Source organism: Camelus dromedarius, chromosome 26, assembly GCF_036321535.1.
Source record: "Camelus dromedarius isolate mCamDro1 chromosome 26, mCamDro1.pat, whole genome shotgun sequence".
NCBI lineage: Eukaryota > Metazoa > Chordata > Mammalia > Artiodactyla > Camelidae > Camelus > Camelus dromedarius.
In genome coordinates this window covers 4,452,073-4,465,353 of record NC_087461.1, presented here as the reverse complement: position 1 = coordinate 4,465,353, position 13,281 = coordinate 4,452,073, and the positions used below count along the sequence as shown (strand labels likewise).

The 13,281-nt window shown below is 41.5% G+C and overlaps 1 protein-coding gene across 3 annotated transcripts in view; it reads right to left on the bottom strand.

Annotated features, from left to right (window-relative positions):
* Positions 1-13,281, bottom strand: part of TAF3 (TATA-box binding protein associated factor 3) — a 126,302-nt gene that overhangs the window by 55,286 nt on the left and 57,735 nt on the right. Inside the window, exon 1 of one of the 3 annotated variants that reach the window (XM_064479323.1) lies at positions 9,651-10,044. The exons of the other annotated variants lie outside the window; for them this stretch is intronic. The gene's annotated coding sequence lies outside the window, so the exon portion shown is untranslated. Of the gene's footprint in view, positions 1-9,650; positions 10,045-13,281 lie in introns of those variants that run through there. 3 annotated transcript variants of the gene reach the window in all.

The following is a 13,281-nucleotide window of genomic DNA, read 5'->3' as shown; positions in this document are numbered from 1 at the left end:
ACTAAGCCAGACCAGCTACCTGACAGGACAAAATGCTCAGACTGCGCTGAGGAACCTAAAAACCAGAACATGCCAGCACAGAACTGTCACTTTCTTCAGTGTTTTTATACGAATATATTTTCTCATCAAGTTAGCACAATATGAAACAAACTTCGCGGACTCTACCAGAAAAGCTATCTTTGGCTTTCTGTTTCTCCTCGCCTCTCAAATACCCTGAAACCAAGTACAAAACAGTAACTAATAAACGCTGTCTGAGAATGATACACTCAGACTTACTCAGGTGGACAGTAAAACGGTTGAAGGTTTCCTTCTACTGGCATGAGGGTGCTCAAAAAGCATTTTCTAAATGAAATGACAGCTTAAATACTGTGAACTGCATAGTTCGGTTGTCTTGGTTTTTCTGTTTCTATCAAATTTTATAAAAATTCAAGTACACAATATACTTTATACCTTGGAATGCTCCTTTAATTTCAAAATGAAAATAAACAGCCCCATTATTATTTCACATCAAACGTTAGCTCTAGAAATTTCTTATTCAAGATATCTAACCTTGGTTTCTGTATAGAGTCAATCACGTGTGCAAAAATTTAATTCTTTCCCCATTTATTCAAATACAATGGACTATCAACTACAGTAGTATTCGTATAGTGAATCAAAAGATTGTTTATATTTAAAGCAGAAAGGTACTCTTTTTAAAAGAATTATCATCATGCATCAACTACTGTATTTAATTTAGGATGAACAGCAAAGCAACTGGAGACTAATGGGACAACCAGAGTAGGAAGGAAAAAAAAAAAAGACTTCTTTTTTTGAATACAGCAAACACAGCAATACTAACTTCAAAAAATAAAGCCGGAAAAAATAATTAAGCTCCTTATGACTGTTTTAAACATAAAGATGCGATAAACCCTGGAAAAATAAAACTCAGCATTAGTTTTCATGCAAGTAATATTACAGATTACAGATAATAAAAAAGCCCCCCCACCAGAACACAAGGGCCCATCTTCATGACACACACAAACACAAAACATATCACAGAAAGGTTAATCAGCAGACACATAAACTATATATTATTGCTGAAGACACAAAGCAGTTTTCGATTACATCTGATATTCTGCTCCTATGAGCATTTTTGTTCATGTACCATGACGCAAGGGTATAAAATGTCAGTCTTCAACTTGAACTGTTTCGCTACTGGATATTTCGGTCATAATCATAATAGGATTTAAATATAGCTGCTCACTTTAACGATGTGGGTTTACTCATATAGAAAGAAAAAATTTTTAATAAAGATAGTATGAGGAAATTAACAGTTTGGTAGGCTGGCCGGAAATCTTACGTAGAAGACTTATGCGTACTCAAAGAACCTAATGCTACTAAGTGGTTTAAACGTGTAAGGCAGGAGATACAAGTTTTCTAATAAAGCTATTATTTATGACAGACCAAGACACTGCTCCAATTATGCACTATAATCTGCTTTTATTTTCTCTAAAGTGATATATGGCTGAGATAAAATGAGCTAGTGATTTCTTAATGTTTCAGGGAGGAGCATTATTATTCTGTAACACAGCTTTAAAATAGAACACCTTTTATATGTTCCGGTGTGTAAAACTGGCTGTAAACAGTCAAAATACACACGGAAACATTAATAAGTAAGTCATAGTCCGTGATCAAGGGATTGCCAGGATCTGCTTTAAAAACCGACTGTTTAAGTGAGGACAGAGTACAGTTGTTTTGAGTCAACAATCAAGTCTTAATTGCCAGGCTCACTTATTATCAGTTACGTTGTACTTTTATCCAAAAGGCACTTAACATAAAAACACCATGCCCATGTTCCTAATCAGCACACTGTCATTTGTAATATCTGGGGGATCTGAGTATTAGATTATTTTAAATTAGATATTGAGGCATCTGTTTGATATTTGGAGTAGGATGATTATCATCTATGCTCTACAGAAGAGGAAAGGGAGGTCTGGAGAAATTAAGGGATGAGATTAAATAGCAAAAATATCATAATGGAAAAATCACACAAGTTTAAACTTCACAAACTGGTCCCCCCCGACTCCAGAAAAAGCAATAAAGACATCCACCGTATTAGGACCCCAGTACAAACCTAGTCCAAACCCTTCTAACAACTAACTTTAGTTCAATGATAGTTTATTTAATAAGCAGAAAAAATTCAAGTAGGAGGAAGTACTCAACTATACAGCCTTGAGAAATCTGACAAGATTCCAGGAGCAAATATTCCTTTAAAAAATTCCCCTGAGTTTGAATGCTGAAAAGTTGAATTTACTAACAAGTCACCATTTTGGGGGGGGGGTTAGATTTGTTTGCTTGCTTGCTTGCTTGCTTGTTTGTTTGTTTTAATGGAGGGACTGGGATTGAATGCAGGACCTTTTGCATGCTGAGCACATGCTCTACCACTGAGCTATACCCTCCCCCAACAGGTTGTCATTAAAAAAATAAATAAAACAAATATGAACACATATATATTTCAACATGGGCCTGAGAAATTTTGATTGTGATTTCTTGGAGATCGAAAACTGTACCTTATATACTATGTCTATTATCTGGCATAAGAGCCTTAATAAATGTTTCTTGAATTAAGAGAAGCATGGTTTTTGCTTAGCTCTGGCATTTCAGCGTTTGACCATATGATAATGTCTAGAATTAGAAAGTAAAGCTGTTTTTTTTAAAAAAAAACAGAAAACTTTACTCTTTTGAGCTTCTTAAATATTCAGCTAACAATAGTATCAGAGATACAGCGGAAAACTCAAATTTTTTAAATGTAGACTTGCAAGGAAGGCTACAGAACCTTTCCCTGAAATATTCTCTGCAGTCAGGTTTCACGTTTGACAGCGACCCACAGTAAAAAAGTAGTTCATATTTTTATGCTTATACATAAACACACACACAGATCTATGCGTAAGTACAATGAGAGTGCCACGGGACAGTACCTCCCCTCGCTGTGAGTGACGAATTCTATTTAATTTTTTTTAAACGCAGATTTCAACTCACTAAGCTGATTTTACAGTCATTAATGAGTGATGTCCTGAAGTTGGAAAACCAGTGCTCAGTACATCTCAGAAAGTTGTATAAAAGGGGGAAGGTGTCAAAGGGAGTTGACATAGGACTTAGTTTTGAACAAAATATTTCGGGTAAGTCATAGAATACTAAGAAGCAAGAATTTTTAAAGGCAGTAGGGCAGAGACTTCATGCTCAGGAGCCTGAATACTGTACTACACTTTTTAGCAACTAAATAATGTGGAAAGGATAGAAAAACTACCAAATAAAACTACTCTTATGTCCTGCTCTAAAGTTACTTATGTCTTCTACTAATTAGATTTCCAAGAGAAGTAGTACGCATTATTAACAAGACCAAGAAGGAATTAAGAAACATACAATGTCTAAGACAGCTTCTGACCTAAAAAAGAGCTCCCGAGAATTATCTTGGGTTTCCAACTTCCCTCAAACAGAACCACTAATGTCCTCCAGATTGTCTGGCCCAAGCTCTTGCCATCTCAAGAAAATGTTTACATTACAGCTGGGTTCAAATGCAAGGTCAGCTAGTTTTAAGATTTGGGAAACTACCAAGAGCTTTTTAGCTACAGTATAAATCAGTGTTAACAAAATTATTAACTTTCTAAATTGACAAAAACAGTTTCATTCTATTTCACTGCTACCAAGTTTCCTTACAATATCTGGGTAAAAAGGTAAGCTTTATTTCAAAACTGTTTTACCCGCATATGAAGAAGCTGTTCAGGGTTAGCCATATCATGTTAAAGGAAGACAATTAACTGTGGTTTTTATCTCCATTCTGACTTCAAAAATGCCAGTTTATATCAAGGGAGCAAGATCAGGCGTTGATACTGCACAAATGCACAACTGTTCTTCCGAAACTCTTTCTGTGAATCATACAGAATAGACACCAGGAGATTATTTTCTATTTCATTATCTGCTACACAAAAATCAGTATGACTTTATTTGGGATAAGATGGCTAGAAATACATTTTATCGTTTGTATCTCAGAACAAACTGGACAGCATGAAAACGTCAACATTATAAACAAAGACTGGGGTCACACAATTCACCCACAGCATTCATCAGTGGGGGAGAAAACCAACAAATGGCCCAAGCATTTTACATATATATTTAGGATAACGTCAACAAATGAATAAACTATTACCACATGTAAGGGCTGGAAACATAAAAGAGTTTTCTGTGTATGTACAGGGGGTGTCATTAAGTACCTCCCATAACCCCAGACCCTACTGGGGCTCTCTATATATACATATTATCTCTAAACCTTAAATGCCTGCAATACGGACGCCACACACTCGCTTATATGTACAATTAATCCAAGGACACTAGGACAGCACACTCTGCAAGATGGAAGCAAGGATGACTGAGGTCTTGGTGGGGCTGCCCCAACCCCAGGGCTCAACACTGCCACGAACTGCAGAAGGGAAGGGACCGCCCCCAGTAGGGGCCTAGAGCAGACAAGCACCTGCCTCAGAGGAAACCAAGACTGACATCTTACCGGACATGCCCATCATCCCCGTCAGATTTATTAACACAAACATAAAACTAAGTTTTAAAAAGGTTGCTTTGCTAATATTTAACCTGGGGTGTGGCCTACAAATTAAATTTGCATACTTCAAAATCTCACCTGATATGAAAGACGTGCCTTTTACAAGCTCAGCTATCCTGGAGGTTATGTTCCACAGAAAATTGTGTGATAGGTGTTGGTTATCAAAACAAACTCTGCTGACATTGAGACAGATGCAGTATGCATAGCAACAGATATACTGACCTTCTTAGAATTAATTCAGTTCTTAAATTCTTAAAATTAATTGACTTCTTACATTTATCACATTTTCTAGCTAAGATCCACATATGAAGCTGATGGGCTGAAGCTGACAGATGGTCCCATGAAGTTAATTACACTATTTTACTTCTGTATATGATTGGAATTTTCCATAACAAAAAACTTTTAAAAACTTTTTGAATAGCCCATACTTTAGTTTCTATGTGTGTACGCAACTTAAAAACACGGTCAAAACAGGAATTCCTACATTAACTACCTGAAGAAGATCACGGCGAAGACATAATAATCCATTAACAAAGGAAACTGTCTAGCTAACTGCAAGCAAGGCTCTATTTTGTGTAGTAGTTTAACAAGGAACTACTGGGTAGCATCCAACCTAAACACTTTGGGGTTAAGTGACAGAGTTACGCTGAAAGAATTTACAAACCATTCACTCACTTTGACGCAATAGATACAATAGACCGTTTAGACTCTTAACGAGACTGGGGCTTTAAAAGCTACACGGCATTAATAAACTTAGGATGACATGGTTCTTTAGGAGCCTAAAAGGTCCTCATCCTAAACTCTGACAAGAATTCCACACTTCTGTGAGAAAGCGAGAGCAGAGGCAAGAGCACCGGGGTTTTCATAAAAGCCGTTCAGGAGGGGCAGGGAAAGCACAGGATGCTCACACAGGCAGGGCAGGTACATGCTGTGAAGGTATGTTTATTGCACAGATGGAGAGGATTCGTGAGTCAATGATTTAACCGTAAAATGTTTACTCTACCTTCAGTACTAACAACAAAGTACCCACTAGTAAAGAAACTATTTAAGATGCCCATATGTATCTCATACTTGAGTTCTCAAGTACAAAAGCTCAGGCAAGACTTACGGTCCCCACCCCACCGCCACCGAGGAAAGGTAAGATGCGGCGTTGTTTACAACGATAACCACTTCACAGCGCCAGTCCACATCTGGAAACACTCAAATGCAAACATGAAACCAGAGTTTCTTTCATTTATTCTTTTGCCATATATTTACTGACTGCCTACCAAGTGTCCCCCATACAGTGCTCCAGGTTCCGAGCACACGGCGGTGAACCAGAGATGGTCCCTGCCCTTCCAGCGTCTATAGTCAGGGAGACAACAAAGAGGCATAAACTCAGCATATGATAAATGCTGTGATTACGTAATGACCGAAATTAACGGGATGGGGCAAACACCTGCTTTGGCCAAAGATCCCCAAAGAGGTAACAGAAACCAAGACCCGAAGGATGAGGAACAAACAGTGAATTTTACCTCTTCTCTCCCCCTACCATGTATTTTAACACAAATCTCAGACATTTTACTATTTCATCAGTAAATACTTCCATAGGTATCTCTAATAGAAAAGACATTTTAAAAATAGGTATAACCACACTGCCATCATCATGCCCTGCAAAATTAATAAGAATTTAAAGACCTAGTTCATATTCAGATTTCCTCAAAAACTGCAAAAGTGTTTCCGTGGTTGGTTTCTTTGAATCAGCATCTAACAGAGGACCACACACTGCAATTACTTCCTGTGCCACACAGCCTCTTTTGAGCAACAGTAGTTGGCCCCCCTCTCCTTTTTCACACTGTTTATTTGCTGGCTCGTTTGTTCTGGGGACTAGCGATCCTGCCCCGGGTTTACTTGCTTTCCACCTCACGGCTTCACTTGCTCCCCTCGGTCCGCTGGTTTTCCTATAAGCAGGGAGCTGGATCTGAAGTCTTGATCACACTCAAGCTCATTTTGTTTGGCAAGAACACCTCATGGGTGATGCAGGGTGCCTCTTTTGTGTCCCACGAGAGTCACAAATGTCTGGTTGTCCCACTTTTAGTACTGTCACGATTGGTCAGTGGCACGATTTGAAGACAGGGTGGAAGAGTGTCCGTGGCACGCAGTGTGTGTCCTGAGGCAAGAGAGACTACTTGCTACCATGAAGATGGAGAAGACGCACTTACACACATAGGTTTGTAACTCGGGTGCCGAGTTCCTCATTGAAAAGGATTTATACACCAATCTTAAAACACTATGGCATAACTGGGCTGGCGGCCTTTTAGAAGTGGGGGAGCCTGCTTCTGATTTCTCTCTTTCTATTATTTCTGAGGGACAGAGATCAAAAAAGGATAGCAGGTATGGCCTGGAGCAACAGGGACAAACAGCCCAGGCAGCTGCTGTGTGACTTTCTCACCTGTACGCCACATTCAAAAGAAACCTGTTATTTACTCTCAATTCATTTCCATCTAAAAACCTAACACGTTTCAATAACTAGCAGAGGGCATTCCAAGGTCCAATTCAAAAAGAAACAGAAAAGCACCTGGATGGAGTTCCCTCCCCAGAGAGCACATCCGCCGCTCGGAGGACCTGGGCTGGCAGATCAGGCCACTGGCAAGTAACTGCTGGGTTAGATGTGGACTAGGGGAAAAATTAACTGATCTGTGTGTGTTAACTCCACAGTTGGCCCAAGTCTCTGACTGGTGGACCTGCCAGCTCCCAATGAAACCTGAAGAGACTCGACCTTCAGAATTACTGTGTATTTCCAGAAGTATAAGAAAACCATGGCTTTCACACCTGGAAGAGTTAGGTCATTTGGTCTTAATTCTATAGATGAAATCCAGATCGACTGAAGTTACTAGACTTAAAAAATTAATTAGTCCCAGAACAAAAGTATCCCAAATCGTTGCTCTTTTCCCCACTACACCATGTTGTTTCTTATAAAAATCATTTAAGAATTTTTCTCCTAATTGTACTCGATTATCATACATAAAGTCAAGTTCAAATTTTATTACACTGATATTAAGGAATTTTTATGCTGCAGTAGTAAATGTAACACATCATACTGTACAATATGTTCTTATCAGATACTTCCTGCCAAATAAAGCAGGAAAAATTCAGTATTTACAAATTGTTAAGTGCTCAATGTAAGGAAGAGGTTTGTGGACCTGAGAGCTCAGGGAAATAATTACCACCGCAAGGTGCAAAGAGCCCAGCTTTTAGTGTCATAAAGACCTGAGTTCAAATCCTGCCTCTGCCAGTTCCTGGTTGGGTCCTCCTCTGCAAATGAAGATCTCTTTACCTACTTTGTGGTGACACTTCTTTCCCTGTTAGGGGAATTAAATGGGGCCTAGTGAAGCACCTGGCAAATGAGGGACTGTTGAAAACCACGGTAGTCCCCTTTCGCCCTGGGTCTGCAGCTGTCAGGCACAAAGCATGGACCTGAAGTGCAGTGCATCAGCCTTTCTACATAACTGGCTTGTTGTCCCACCTTCTCATTGTCCCTACTTGGAATCATTTTTTGAAGTTAAGTTGTTAACTGATGCGGCAGTTTATCCGATGACACCGCCACAGTGAAGGCCAGGGAAGCTTCTGGTGGAATCAGGGCCTTTCACTTAGCACAAGAGCTGCTCTGGGGGGGTAGGGAGTGGTGGAGGTCACATCCTGAAAGCGGTGAACACAGTTCTACCCTCGGGTGTCCTGTAAGCCACCCCCACTTTTGTACGGCCAGACATTCTCAAACTTGGGCATAAAAGAATCAAACAGAAAGCTTAAAAAAAAAAAAAAAACCCAACCCCACCACCAGTAGCAGTGTCACTTGGGAACCTGCTAGAAATGAAAATTCTTGGGCCCATCCCAGACCCATGGACTCAGAAACCCTCGGGTTAGGGCCCAGAGATCTGTGCCTTAATAAGCCCTCTAAGTGATTCTGACTCAAGCTGAAGTTTCAGAACCGCAGCTCTATTCAGTTCCCCATAACCACTTCAAACAGGGCAGATCCAAATTAATCTTTCTTACAGATCAGGTTTCCATGTCAGCATTTGTTAAAGAAAGGGTTCTGTGGCTTGAAAAATGCTTGGTACTAGCTTGTGTCTCATTATGTGCTTTGTGACTCTGGGAGGATGGAGCAGCCAGGATGCTACAGAGAGAAAAACCTCGTGTTACTTTTCTGCAGCAGCTCTCAGTAACGCAGACTGCGAGGAGGGATGGTGGACATGAGGATGGGGACGGCGGTGGGGGGCGACCGGTGACATTTACAAGGTGTTAGGCGCTTTTCTAAGACCCTTCCACTTACGAGCCCACTGAATCTTCACAGCCGCCCCCATGAAGTGGCTACTGTTAGAATTTAAAGTATTTAAAGTTACCAAATTTTAAACATCAGGACACTTCTGGTTTCCATTTTTAAAACTAAAACACCTGGCAACACAGGGCTGGCGTTCCTGCCTGGGGAAAACCAGCTGGGCGAAGCCGCAGCCACCCACCTTCGACAGGAAAAGCACTCGCAGGTTCAAAGGTCCCGCCCCCAGCCCCAGGCTCCTTAATCATTTCATCAGTGCCTGGCGCTGGAAGGCGTGAGTTTGGGGCACCTGCTCTGAAAAGAAAATGTCTACATCTATTTGTCTACAGAGGGGGTGGGGACGGGGAAGAGAGGGACCAGGGAGTCAAAGCAGGGTGGAAAGGCTTGGAGGGGGAGCCACCTACATGTGTGCGCGCGCACGGGGCACGTCCTGTAGGTCACTCTAAATCAGGAGTATTTCTAATTCCTAAATATCTCTGAACCAATCGCCTCCTGCCTTTTCCCGCTGCCACCGACTCAGCTGAAGTCTCCTCCAGCTTCTGATTATCACAGAACTTACTGTACTAGTTCCCTCCCAGAGTCTTTCCCAGCTTCGATCCAAGCTCTATACTGCCTTAAGAATGTTCTTTCTAACGTATAAATCTAACCATTTTGCCTTCTGGCCAAAAACCTTTCATGATTCCACATCATTATAATAGCAGCTTTCAAACTAAGACACAGAACCTGCTCTGTAATGAGAAAGCTTACCTGGGGGGTAAGTATATTAAAAAAGATGATCGTGGCACTGCTCTCACTGCCCCTCACAACTGAGTTCTCCCCTTCTTCCCGGGCACCTGTGGTTGTTCAGCAAGACATTCCATTTCTCAGCCTCCCCCGAAGCTGTGCACGGCGTGTGACCGAGGAGGGCTGAGCAGGCAGGAATGGCAGCATGTCACCTGTGAGTCAGCTCCAAGTTAAAACAGCCTCTTTGGATCCGGGGACACTCAGCAGGCAGTAACTCAGCTTCCCCATGTAGACGTGGACAGTTCTCCTAAGGGACGGCCCAGCAACACGATGGCGAGAACCCAAGTCCCTGAAGGGCTTCGGGGAAGACAGCTGGCGTGCATGCCCAGACGAGCACGCCGGTCACTGCGGAACTGAACTCTGGCCTCACTTAAGCTGGGGCTTATTTGGCCTTTGTATGACTGCACCTTAATCTTATCCTGAATTAATAAAATTTGATTTGGACTTTTAACCCTTTGAGAAAGCAAGCCAATGCTGAACTGAAGGTCCCAAGAGCTAAGAAAATTCTATGCTCCCCAAAGTAACAAAAAACTAAAACCACCACCCACATACCCAAACTAACAAAAATAATTAACGTGCTGAATCTCCTGGAAAAAAAAAAGTTGGCAGAGAGAAGACATGCCCAGGCCTCTCCTTTGCAGACACGGCTCAGGCTGGTCGCGCTCTAGGTCCTGCTTTAAAAAGCAGAGCAAAGCAGAATACGGCAACGTGTAGGAAGTGTGCGGACAGAAAGCTAGTGTTCCTTTCATGAAGACACACAGAGGGGAGGCTGACAGGCCGTCTGAAAAGAGCAGGCAGTCCTGGTACCTTCCTGCATCTCCCCCCGAGGTATAACCAGTGACTAAAAGGCGACACAAAGAATAGGAAGATGGCTACGGCGCAACCCGGCTACGCCACAAACGACCCCCAGCTCTGGGAAGGCCACTCCACTTTTCATTTCCCTTCCTGTGGTTCAGTTACGTCAGTATTGCCCAGACTTCTGGCACTTGTATTACTTTTATAATTCACCATATTGGCATCGCAGGTGAACCAGTATCCCTTTATTTCTCTTAAAATTCAGCTAGTTTTTAACTTACATACCCACTTTACTCCTGTTCTAAATAATAATACCCATGAAATCACCAGATCCTTGAGTTCATTTTATTTTTGTAGTATATGTTAAAATATAAAAAAATAAACCTAAATGCGCAGTTGTCACCTTACATCACCTCACTTGTCAGCAGGGATGTGCACCTCGTGCTGTGGGGAATACCGGATGTTGACAATCTCACTAGCGTTAGAATTTTGTGGCCTAAGTCCAATCTCAGTGACAAACCCCACCAAGGACAGCTAGGTCTATGAGTGCTCTAAGCGCTAAGGTCACAACAGGGTAAATGGAGATGTGACAACTGGCTCGGCTTTTAACTCTAGAACTACCGTGTGCCCTGGTGGTGCCCTGCATGTACCGGAACTAGGGTTTCATAGGGCAAAGATTTAAAAAAGTTATTCAGGCTATTCAGGTCTATAGCAGGCAAGCCAAGTGGCGCCAGGAACACCGTTTGCCCAAGGACAGTCATGTACATTTCAGCCCAAGATGCACGGGAGAAAGTCAAGAGTGGTAGAGAGGCTGGGCTTCCCATGTGCAGCGTTAGGTAAGAAATGTGCTGTTGGTTCGGGGTGGCAAGAGCCACAAAAGATCGACAAAAGAACACGGTATCTTTGCCGGTGCCACACTGGTTCCAGAGGGCAAGCTAACAGCAAGCAACTTAGCAGAAATCTTAAAGTTTTCCCAAAACGGCCACCTTCCTAAATCATTCTATATTTTACTGTTTTTTTTTTTTTCAAAGTTTACCTCTGAAAGGAGAAGAGAGCATCACAGTGGTAATCTTAGTCAGAAAACATAAGGTTTTTTCCTTTGAATAAGAATCACGTAGCTGTGGTTACCACCTGTTTCTGACAGCCTTGTCAGAATGGATACTGAATAATCCAACCCTGCTCTCCTTAAAACTGGGCATCATCAGATACCTTATTTGCTCTACTTCTTGGTCATGTGCCAGTAATTGAGAGGAATGTTATACCATCCGATATTCAAATTAAAGACAAAGACCCTAGGGAACAGTAACTTCAGTCGGGAAAATTAAAGGAGAGTTGAGGGGAAAGAGGAACCAGACAAGAGAAGCAAAATCACGTGCATCGTAAAGCGCTCGAGAACCAAAGGAAAGTCCTTTCACAGCATTGGCTCCTGCCCTGGGAGCATCTTTAATGACCCTTGATGCAATTCACTGAACAACATTCTATTAAGTTCCCTTTTGCCTGGTTGGCAGTTGCCCCCAAAAACGTTCAGAATATAACTTTCTGCCTAAAATTGGTGCATTTATCACATATCTTTAAAAGCAGAAACAAATAAGGCAGAATCTTTGCATAACTTTCAGTTTCTAAAGTAATGTTATTGCCCTGCAATATTTTTACCCCTTGAGTTGTAAACGTCACAAAAAATGCTCAGAAATAGACTGTAACACAAGTACCTCTTGCTACGTGAACTCTTTCTAACAAAATTCAAAACGTCATTCTAAGTGAAGTAAGCCAGAAAGAGAAAGAAAAATACCATATGAGATCACTCATATGTGGAATCTAAAAAAACCAACCAAACAAAGCATAAATACAAAACAGAAATAGACTCACAGACACAGAATACAAACTTGTGGTTTTCAAGGGGGCTGGGGGTGGGAAGAGATAGACTGGGATTTCAATATTGTAGAATGGATAAACAAGATTATACTGTATAGCATGGGGAAATATATACAAAATCTTATGGTAGCTTACAGAGAAAAAAATGTGACAATGAATATATATATGTTGATGTATGAAAAATTGTGCTCTACACTGGAATTTGACACAACATTGTAAAATGATTATAAATCAAAAAATTTTAAAAAATCAAAAAAATGTTTAAAAAATGTGAATGAATTTGGACTACAAGAATACTAATATTTTCATTGTATATGAAGGTAAAAAGAGTCTGTTTAAAAAATAGAAAATAATCAATACTTTGAGATAAAATTAGGAAAAACTCTGTCAAAATCTCTGGCTCCCCGCAAACCACACGCTTCTCTCCATGCTCCCATTTCTCTGACAGCAACACTTGTTAACGTGCTGGACGCTCTGCTGCCAGCTCCTCTTCCAGTCTGTCACCTCCTCTGACCGTCAGCCTCAGGGGCCTCACAGGGGAAGACAGGGTTTGTTCTGTAAGTGGCCCCGTGGGCTGTATCCTTTCTGTAGAGACACTTTCTTGCATCTTGATGACTAAGAACATGCTTCACATCCACCAAGAAATGTGCTCTCAGCCTCCGGGGACACGTGGCCCTTGCGTTTCATGTTTGGTTTTTCCACTTTAAAAAGACACATGGATACAAGAAATATTTCACTTTTCTTCTTAACTCTACCGAAAGGAAAAGGAAAGCACAAGAAAAAAGGACAGTGTGAGAGTGACGACAGTGGCCCTGAGTGACAGGAGGTGGAGGAGGCAGTGAATAGGTTACAGCCCAACCACAGGTGGACAGCCAGGCGCTGCCCGGCTCCGGCCAAGCAGCCAAGCCCAGGGTTGCCAGATCTCCCA